Below are 10,429 nucleotides of genomic sequence, written 5' to 3'. Positions count from 1 at the left end.
CAGTATATGCAGCACCGGAACCTGGCAGAGCGATACCGGGCGAGGAGGCGACGTCAGCGCGGTCACGTGAGTGATCAGGACATGGACACAGATTTCTCTGAAAGCATGGGCCCTGCCAATGCATGCATCATGGTGCTAATGGGGCACGTTCATGCTGTGGAACGCCGATTCTGGGCTCGGGAAACAAGCACAGACTGGTGGGACCGCATAGTGTTGCAGGTCTGGGACGATTCCCAGTGGCTGCGACACTTTCACATGCGTAAGGGCACTTTCATGGAACTTTGTGACTTGCTTTCCCCTGCCCTGAAGCGCATGAATACCAAGATGAGAGCAGCCCTCACAGTTGAGAAGCGAGTGGCGATAGCCCTGTGGAAGCTTGCAACGCCAGATAGCTACCGGTCAGTTGGGAATCAATTTGGAATGGGCAAATCTACCGTGGGGGCTGCTGTGATGCAAGTAGCCCACACAATCAAAGATCTGCTGATATCAAGGGTAGTGACCCTGGGAAATGTGCAGGTCATAGTTGATGGCTTTGCTGCAATGGGATTCCCTAACTGTGGTGGGGCCATAGACGGAACCCATATCCCTATCTTGGCACCGGAGCACCAAGCCGCCAAGTACATAAACCGCAAGGGGTACTTTTCAGTAGTGCTGCAAGTTCTGGTGGATCACAAGGGACGTTTCACCAACATCAACGTGGGATGGCCGGGAAAGGTACATGACGCTCGCATCTTCAGGAACTCTGGTCTGTTTCAAAAGCTGCAGGAAGGGACTTTATTCCCAGACCAGAAAATAACTGTTGGGGACGTTGAAATGCCTATATATATCCTTGGGGACCCAGCCTACCCCTTAATGCCATGGCTCATGAAGCCGTACACAGGCAGCCTGGACAGTAGTCAGGAGCTGTTCAACTACAGGCTGAGCAAGTGCAGAATGGTGGTAGAATGTGCATTTGGACGTTTAAAGGCGCGCTGGCGCAGTTTACTGACTTGCTTAGACCTCAGCGAAACCAATATTCCCACTGTTATTACTGCTTGCTGTGTCCTCCACAATATCTGTGAGAGTAAGGGGAGACGTTTATGGCGGGGTGGGAGGTTGAGGCAAATCGCCTGGCTGCTGATTACGCGCAGCCAGACACCAGTGCAGTTAGAAGAGCACAGGAGGGCGCGGTACACATCAGAGAAGCTTTGAAAACCAGTTTCATGACTGGCCAGGCTACGGTGTGAAAGTTCTCTTTGTTTCTCCTTGATGAAACCCCCCGCCCCTTGGTTCACTCTACTTCTCTGTAAGCTAACCACCCTTCCCTCCTCCCTTCAATCATTGCTTGCAGAGGCAATAAAGTCACTGTTGCTTCACATTCATGCATTCTTTATTCATTCATCACACAAATAGGGGGATGACTACCAAGGTAGCCCAGGAGGGGTGGTGGAGGAGGGAAGGAAAATGCCACACAGCACTTTAAAAGTTTACAACTTTAAAATTTATTGAATGCCAGCCTTCTTTTTTTTGGGCAATCCTCTGTGGCGGAGTGGCTGGTTGGCTGGTGGCCCCCCCACCGCGTTCTTGGGCGTCTGGGTGTGGAGGCTATGGAACTTGGGGAGGAGGGTGGTTGGTTACACAGGGGCTGTAGTGGCAGTCTGTGCTCCAGCTGCCTTTGCTGCAGCTCAGCCATGCACTGGAGCATACTGGTTTGATCCTCCAGCAGCCTCAGCATTGAATCCTGCCTCCTCTCATCACGCTGTCGCCACATTTGAGCTTCAGCCCTGTCTTCAGCCCGCCACTTACTCTCTTCAGCCCGCCACCTCTCCTCCCGGTCATTTTGTGCTTTCCTGCACTCTGACATTATTTGCCTCCACGCATTCGTCTGTGCTCTGTCAGTGTGGGAGGACAGCATGAGCTCAGAGAACATTTCATCACGAGTGCGTTTTTTTTTTCTTTCTAATCTTCACTAGCCTCTGGGAAGGAGAAGATCCTGTGATCATTGAAACACATGCAGCTGGTGGAGAAAAAAAAAGGGACAGCAGTATTTAAAAAGACACATTTTATAAAACAGTGGCTACACTCTTTCACGGTAAACCTTGCTGTTAACATTACATACATAGCACATGTGCTTTCGTTACAAGGTCGCATTTTGCCTCCCCCCACCGTGTGGCTACCCCCTCAACCCTTCCCCCTCCCCGTGGCTAACAGCAGGGAACATTTCTGTTCAGCCACAGGCAAACAGCCCAGCAGGAACGGGCTCCTCTGAGTGTCCCCTGAAGAAAAGCACCCTATTTCAACCAGGTGACCATGAATGATATCTCACTCTCCTGAGGATAACACAGAGAGATAAAGAACGGATGTTATTTGAACGCCAGCAAACATACACTGCAATGCTTTGTTGTACAATGATTCCCGAGTACGTGTTACTGGCCTGGAGTGGTAAAGTGTCCTACCATGGAGGACGCAATAAGGCTGCCCTCCCCAGAAACCTTTTGCAAAGGCTTTGGGAGTACATCCAGGAGAGCCGCGAATGCCAGGGCAAAGTAATCCTTTCACATGCTTGCTTTTAAACCATGTATAGTACTTTAAAAGGTACACTCACTGGAGGTCCCTTCTCCGCCTGCCGGGTCCAGGAAGCAGCCTTGGGTGGGTTCGGGGGGTACTGGCTCCAGGTCCAGGGTGAGAAACAGTTCCTGGCTGTCGGGAAAACCAGTTTCTCCGCTTGCTTGCTGTGAGCTATCCACAACCTCATCATCATCTTCATCTTCATCGTCCCCAAAACCTGCTTCCGTGTTGCCTCCATCTCCATTGAAGGAGTCAAACAACACGGCTGGGGTAGTGGTGGCTGAACCCCCTAAAATGGCATGCAGCTCATCATAGAAGCGGCATGTTTGGGGCTCTGACCCAGAGCGGCCATTCGCCTCTCTGGTTTTCTGGTAGGCTTGCCTCAGCTCCTTAAGTTTCACGTGGCACTGCTTCGGGTCCCTGTTATGGCCTCTGTCCTTCATGCTCTGGGAGATTTTGACAAAGGTTTTGGCATTTCGAAAACTGGAACAGACTTCTGATAGCATGGATTCCTCTCCCCATACAGTGATCAGATCCCATACTTCCCATTCAGTCCATGCTGGAGCTCTTTTGCGATTCTGGGACTCCATCATGGTCACCTCTGCTGATGAGCTCTGCATGGTCACCTGCAGCTTGCCACGCTGGCCAAACAGGAAATGAGATTCAAAAGTTCGCGGTTCTTTTCCTGTCTACCTGGCCAGTGCATCTGAGTTGAGAGTGCTGTCCAGAGCGGTCACAATGGAGCACTCTGGGATAGCTCCCGGAGGCCAATACCGTCGAATTGTGTCCACAGTACCCCAAATTCAACCCAGCAAGGCCGATTTAAGCGCTAATCCACTTGTCAGGGGTGGAGTAAGGAAATGGATTTTAAGAGCCCTTTAAGTCGAAATAAAGGGCTTCATCGTGTGGACAGGTGCAGGTTTACATCGATTTAACACTGCTAAATTCGACCTAAAGTCCTAGTGTAGTCCAGGGCTGAGTTATGCCTGAATAGCCTTGACTTGTAAAGCCTCTTCCAATGCCTTTTCCAGTGTCAGGGCTTTGCAGTTAATGCAACTTGTACTAATTTTTCCTTACTACAGTTGTGAAAAATCTAATACCTTTAGGATGATCTGAAAAGAGCTTACACAGAACAAAATCCCCGTTTAATCTTGGCATATTAAGAGATCTTTTCTTTGAACAATACATTTAAAATGCTATTTCCCTCCATCCCCAAACATTTTTTTAAGCAGAGCTCCAAAAGAAGAAAAGAAAAAGGTAGAAATTCAGAGCCACATATTCATTTGTGGTTTATGAATCTTGGCACTTTAAATTGCCAGAATTGTTAATGAACCTATGGGTTTCCTATGGCACATTGTGGCAATAAATCATTACCTTGTTTACCAAAATGCGTCAAGTTCCATGCGATTATGTTAAAAAACAATGGAAGGCCCAGGACCAAACCTCTTTAATGGAGAAAAAGAAGTATGAGTGAAATGTCACACAAAATCTATTTTACTCAGTCACTGCCCCAGCCTACCCTTCACATATACATATACCATATACTCCCAATTTGCTTGTGTTAAAAAAATATTAAGGCATGTGCTTGCTCCCTTTTTCTATATTTGATCTTCCTGACTGGGTGATCGTTGTACCGGCAGCCTGTGTAGTTACAGACCCAGCTATTGCCACAAGTCTGTTTCCGTGCAACATTTACATACCTACTATGAAGCTGATAAGTCTCTGTCTCTTGAACAATTGCACTATAGATACTTAAATGAGCACAAAACATATGAGGTCTGAGTCTACATAGTTGGTGGACCAGTTGCAGTGGCATACCACTGCCAATAAGGAACAAAGCTTGATTTCACTAAATGGAACTTTAATTTCAGTGGGCCCAGAGTTTGGCTGCAAATACACTGGGACATTAAAATTATGAGTGCAATTATTGAGAGGAAAAACACCCTTAGCTCCCATTGACTTCAGTGGGAGTGGAAGGTGCTCAGTACTTTACAAACTTCCCCCCAGTCCCCTACATGTGAATTATCCATTAACTAGCTTCATTAAATACAACTTATATAAGCCATCTCAGAAGACCTATATTTTAGAGCCCTGCGATCCAAGTCCTTCTTCTCCTTTTGGTACAATATTAAAAACATGACAGACGCATAAAAAGAATACCAAACACAAATTAAGGGCATATTCACAAGATTACGCAATAACTATTTAGGGACTTTTTTCTGCCAATCAGATGCAGTTGTCAATTTTCCATGAATAAAACAAACAAAAAAAGTTTGTAATCAAAGTATCATGCTTTATGTTCACACTGGGCTGACTACCCTCTCATTTACTCTCAGTGTAAATGGGAGTCTGGTGCAGGAAACGAGGAGTGCATGTGCCCCCTAATCAGTGTTTAAAGTGATGGCAATAGGGAATTCCATGCAAAGAACAAACGGGGAAATTTACAGCTGAGCTGAATTTGAGACAAGAAATTCAAGTTCAGACAAGATTTGGCCATTATAACTATACTTCACAGCCAATTATTTTTGACCTTTTCCAAAACAAACAGTCCTCAATAAGGACGACAAATAGCATATGGCATATCTGAACGTTTTCCAAAAACAGTGATTGAGTTATTGGAGTATTAAATAAAACACATCTGTACTATTTATTTCATGCCTTGAAACAAAACAAGAGAAACACTGCCATAGTTGGCTAATCAGAAACAGTTGGGAAGATTGTCTTTGGAGTCTTCCAAAAATTTCACTGCTGGATTGAGAAATCGTGTCCTCCTTAAGGCAATCATTTTGAAAAGTTATGACACACAGTGGAGGGCCTTGGCTTGGGGCCATGAATTATCTGCACGTGGGACTCCAACTGACATAACTGGAAGATGCATACACAAAGACAGAGCAGTACATGACCATTTCAATAAAAGGGCCACCTTATCCTTAACTACTCGTGATGCAAGAAGAGAATTTAGCGGCAATGGGAGCTGGTCGTAGATGGAAACAGGCCCATTAGAAAGAGCAACTAGGAAAACTCACTCAAAACACACACCAAATGTCTTCCCTAATACCATTCAGCAGGAATGCCCTAAATCATCACATCCAATGAAGTGAGCTGTAGCTCACGAAAGCTTATGCTCAGATAAATTGGTTAGTCTCTAAGGTGCCACAAGTACTCCTTTTCTTTTTGCGAATACAGACTAACACGGCTGTTACTCTGAAACCTAAATAAAGGTTCTTCTAACAGCTCCGTAACCCCAGAACAGATAGAACCTTGTGAGAGTATTAAAGTAGTTAGTTAGAAGGCATTGTAAAGGCACTGTAAAATGCACAATCTACAAGTTTGAACAGTGTCCATGAAATATAGAATAGCTAGAGTAGGCACAGAAAAAGTAGGTTCCTTTTCCCTGTTACTCTTCAACATTATACTAGATCTTCCACCATAAAGATCAGGTTCCACTGTGAAGTAGCAGATATCAAAATTTCATACCGGAATGAGCTGTATTTGATCGAGGCAAACTGCATCTTTGGTTGCTCACTAACATTAAGGATGAGACTCCCAATCTGCTAAAAATCGGTCAGTCAGTAATTACTGTAGAGACAAAGTAAAACTGAGAATGACTCTAAAGTCAGGCACCTAATAACAAACGTCTTTCCTGTGCCAATCTCAACTGATCTTTCAGCCAGGTTAAACAGAGTACCTCGGCATCTGAATCACCCCAGACCTAATGAAAAGTACCTATCCTTAACATGGAGGACTTGTCTTCTGTGGGACTATGCATGAGCAAATGGATTACAAGAATCTAGCCCCCAATCCCTTCAATTTCTGCTGAACAGCAAAAAATTATTTTCTTGCTCATTTCATTTTAAGGAAGTACTGAGTGCGCAAGATTAACCAATAACTATTTAGGGACTTTTTCTGACAATCTGATGCCGTTGTCAATTTTCTATGAATAAAATGAAGAAAGACAAAAAAAAAAGTGGGTGATCAAAGTATCCTGCTGCTATGTTCACACTGGGCCTGACTACCCACTCATTTACACCAATGTAAATATGGAATAATGCGACTGAAGTCAATGGTATCACAAAAGGTTAAAGGAGGGAAAAGCAGAACAAGTGGTTTTAACTTGCGAGCTTTAAATCTTTTTTCTCACTGAACCAATATACTATTTTACAGAGGATAATACAGTACATTATAGATGTACTGAAACTGGAAAAGAATATTTAATCCAGATTATAAATGAAGAACACAGTAGTGGGCGTTGTGATGGATGGTTACACCTGAATTTATGGTCTGAATATTAATATCCTTATGAATTACATATGATATAAAACTCCAGGGTGAGGTAAAGATTTTCTATAGACAATGACTTCCTGAAGGTCAAAAAGGAGGGCTCTAGAAAGAACAACTTCAGGCATGCTCCAAGAATGTAGACAGAAGACAATATAGTGGGAGACCAACACCACAAGAGGCATACAACACAGATGAACTTGCATATAGAGGAACATGCCTTTCAAGGTAGGTGCAGACCTTTGGGGAGACAAGAAGAGCTGGTTTTCCCAGAGCAACTGGCTACAAACTGAGAGATGAGAAAAACTATTCTTATGTGAGGAAGAGTAACCAGAAAGCATCCACGAACCTGGCAGTGTCATGTTCACAGAAGTGACTTGAAGGGCCTGTATTCCATGCTCTAAGAGATACCACCAATGTCAGGAATGCTGATGTGTTAATACCATCAATAATTCTTTCTAGTTGGTGGGGGGAAGGGGAAAAACCTTCACATCATTGACATCTGGTGTTTGCTGTAAGCTGTAAATTACAGATTAGAGAAAAAGGAAGCGAACTAAGAGTTTTCTGATTGCCTTTCCATGTCATTCTACACTCTTTTTTAGTTGGTGATTGGAAGTTTCTTATTACACAGCAATATTACTAAAGTACCAAGGTTTCATACTTGGCACAAGGTCATACTGAAATTATGAGCATTTGAATTGCTAGCCTATGAAACCATACAATATTGAACTCCCAATAGTTTGAAGTGTGGTTTCCCTGCCCCAAAACAGACCTGGAGCTCTTGAGTGTAATTTTCTTTTTTGATCGTTTGCATTGGTGATCACACAACTAGGTTTTCAATTTGCCTTTTTATATGGGACCCTACAAAATTTTTGTGTGCCAGTCTATATAACTTGATGATTTTTAAAAAACACATCTTATTTATGTTCTGCATAATAAAAAATAATAATAATAATAATAATGTGAAACACTCCTAGAGACTAGGGTAATTACTACATTTCTTACGTGATTCAAGTCAATCAGTTTTTGACTTTGTGCTGCAACATAACCTGAGATGTGCTAAAGAGCCCAGAAGTACACAGATTATCATGTCATAGTGGCTGATAACTCTTCATATGTCTCTGGTATTGTTTTCCTATATTAAAATTAATGTATTGTCGACAAACCCAACTTATTTTCTCACCAACTTCTACTGCTCCCTGATCTGTTCATTCCTTGAACTGTCTGCTGAAGTGTGTTACAGGTTGGCAATTTCATAACAAGAAGTGGGGGGGCACATGTCATATTTTAGGAGCATGCGGTGCAAAAAGAAAGTAGTCCATAAGAATCTATGATGAAAAAGTACAATATAAATATAATGTATTTTGTTTGTTTGTTTGTTTGTTTGCTTGTTTAAACAGCTGCTCTGCCTCACACATTTACCCTTTCTGATGTCCAGGAAAATAAATTAAGTCTGAAAAATGCATATTACTAAGAAGAATAAGTTATTTATAAATTAAAATGTGATTAAAGCAAATCCTCTCTCACCCATGAAGTATTAACATTTTTCAATTTAATAAACTGATGTTGCCCTCTAGTGTTGAAGTGTAGCTTCAAAATACTTTTGAAATAGAAGAATGATCCATACAAGTTATCCAATGGCTTCTCTTTTGTACCTGGAACAAAATGAATCTGGTAGACTATAAGCAGTTTTTAGAAACTAAGAATTTTTAAAATAAATTGTTCCACTTCTTGTAGAAATCTCAACTCTGTTTCCTTACCAAATTGGTCACTGCATCATTTCACATGCATCTTATTTCCATGCTTCTACTGTTAAAATGTCGAATGTCTGTTTACTATCTCATTTAGATGCAATGTTTTAAGATTGTATTTTTAGTTACATTTACCTACCACATGGGCCAGAGCCAGCCTTGGACAATGCACACCATGTCTGCCAACTATCAGCTTCCTTCAAAGAGAAGGCTATCCCAATTAACACCCCCTCCCCACCTGCCTCCAACAACCTCCTTACTACAGTAGAGACTCACAATGGAAATTTCATGGCTTTAGACAGCTGCTCCAGCAAGTGAGCTAAAAGGGAGCCTCCTTCTGGCCCAGACAGTAAAAGCTAAGCTCTTTCCACAGCATGTGTATGAGTAAATTGTCTGGCACTAAGAGATATGCAAATAGGGATTATTATTAGACTAAATACATAGGATGTATTAACAAGGTCTGCTGACACAGACCATATTCAAGACTTCCCACAAATACTGACTGTCCTTTTAAAAGGAACATAGTCAACTTAAAATCTAGTCAGCCATCTTAAGAAGAAACTTAGAAGTAGTTTCAGGCACTACTGCTGCTCCCATGTCCCTCTGACTATATTTATCATTTCACAGACACATTTTGCAAAAATGTTTCCCCCCCATATTCCTTGCTAAGAGTCTCATATACTGGAAAAAATAAATTGATTGCGGACAGAGTGTTTTCAACTACACAAAGTGAGCTGATAAAATTGAAATGCTGTTCTCGCTCTAATGTTTTTCATTTACCATAATCTAAGGCAGCAGTTTTCAAACTTTGGGTCACGACCCGGTACTGGGTCATGAAATGCAAGGCACCAGGTCGCCTTGCTCAGCATCCAGGGACCCTGGTGGCCAGCCAGTAAAAACTAGTAGTCCCTACATGTTCTGACACCGCGCTGCGCCCCGGAGGCAGCCAGCAGCAGGTCTGTCTCCTAAGCAGGGGGGCATGGGGCTCCACGAGCTGACCCCGCCCAGAGCACCGGCTCTGCACTCCCATTGGCTGAGAACCAGCCATTGGGAGCTGGAAGAGCGGTGCCTGTGGGCAAGATCCTAGGAGCCGGATCTGCTGCTGGCTGCTTCTGGGGCACAGTGCAGTCCACGGTGCCAGGACAGGCGGGAAGCCTGCCTCTGCACCCCAGCTGCACCACTGACCGGGAGCCACCAGAGATAAGCCCGCACCCCAACCCTGAGCTCCCCCAAACCCAAAGCCCCCTCCTGCACCCCAAACCCCTCATCCCCAGCCCAGAGCCCTGATCCCCCTCCCACAGCCCAACCCACTACCCCAAATTGTTGATGCCTGCAACCCAGAACCCCCTCCCACACCCCAAACCCCTCATTCCTGGCTGCACCCTGCAGCCCTCTCCCCTGCACCCCTACCCTCTGCCCCAACCCTGAGCCCCCTCCCACACCCTGAACCCCTCTGCCGCAGCTCCACTGGGTTGCAGGCATCAACAATTTTCTTCAACTGGGTTGCCAGAAAAAAAGTTTGAAAACCACTGATCTAAGGGGTGTTTCCTAACCTTATAATGACACATTTGGAGACTTAAGCATCATGAAGAAGCTGGTACTTCTGGAGGTGAGGGCTGCTTTGCCGCCTGCTGCTCAGGCTTACCTCGACCAGGTCCTGCACAAGGGCACGCCCCACCCACCCTCCACCCCAGGTCCTCCAGACCTTTTCATTGGCCCCCCAGCCCCGTCTCCGTGAGCCGGCTGCACGACTTGCAGCTGGTCCACTTCCAGACCACACCACGAAAGCATCTATACACGCTCGTGCTCCACACTCTTCACTTTCTCACCCTCGCGTCCCGCCCCGACACAAA

This window comes from Lepidochelys kempii, chromosome 1 (assembly GCF_965140285.1).
Source record: "Lepidochelys kempii isolate rLepKem1 chromosome 1, rLepKem1.hap1, whole genome shotgun sequence".
In the NCBI taxonomy this organism is placed as follows: Eukaryota; Metazoa; Chordata; order Testudines; family Cheloniidae; genus Lepidochelys; species Lepidochelys kempii.
This window is presented reverse-complemented; position numbering follows the sequence as displayed.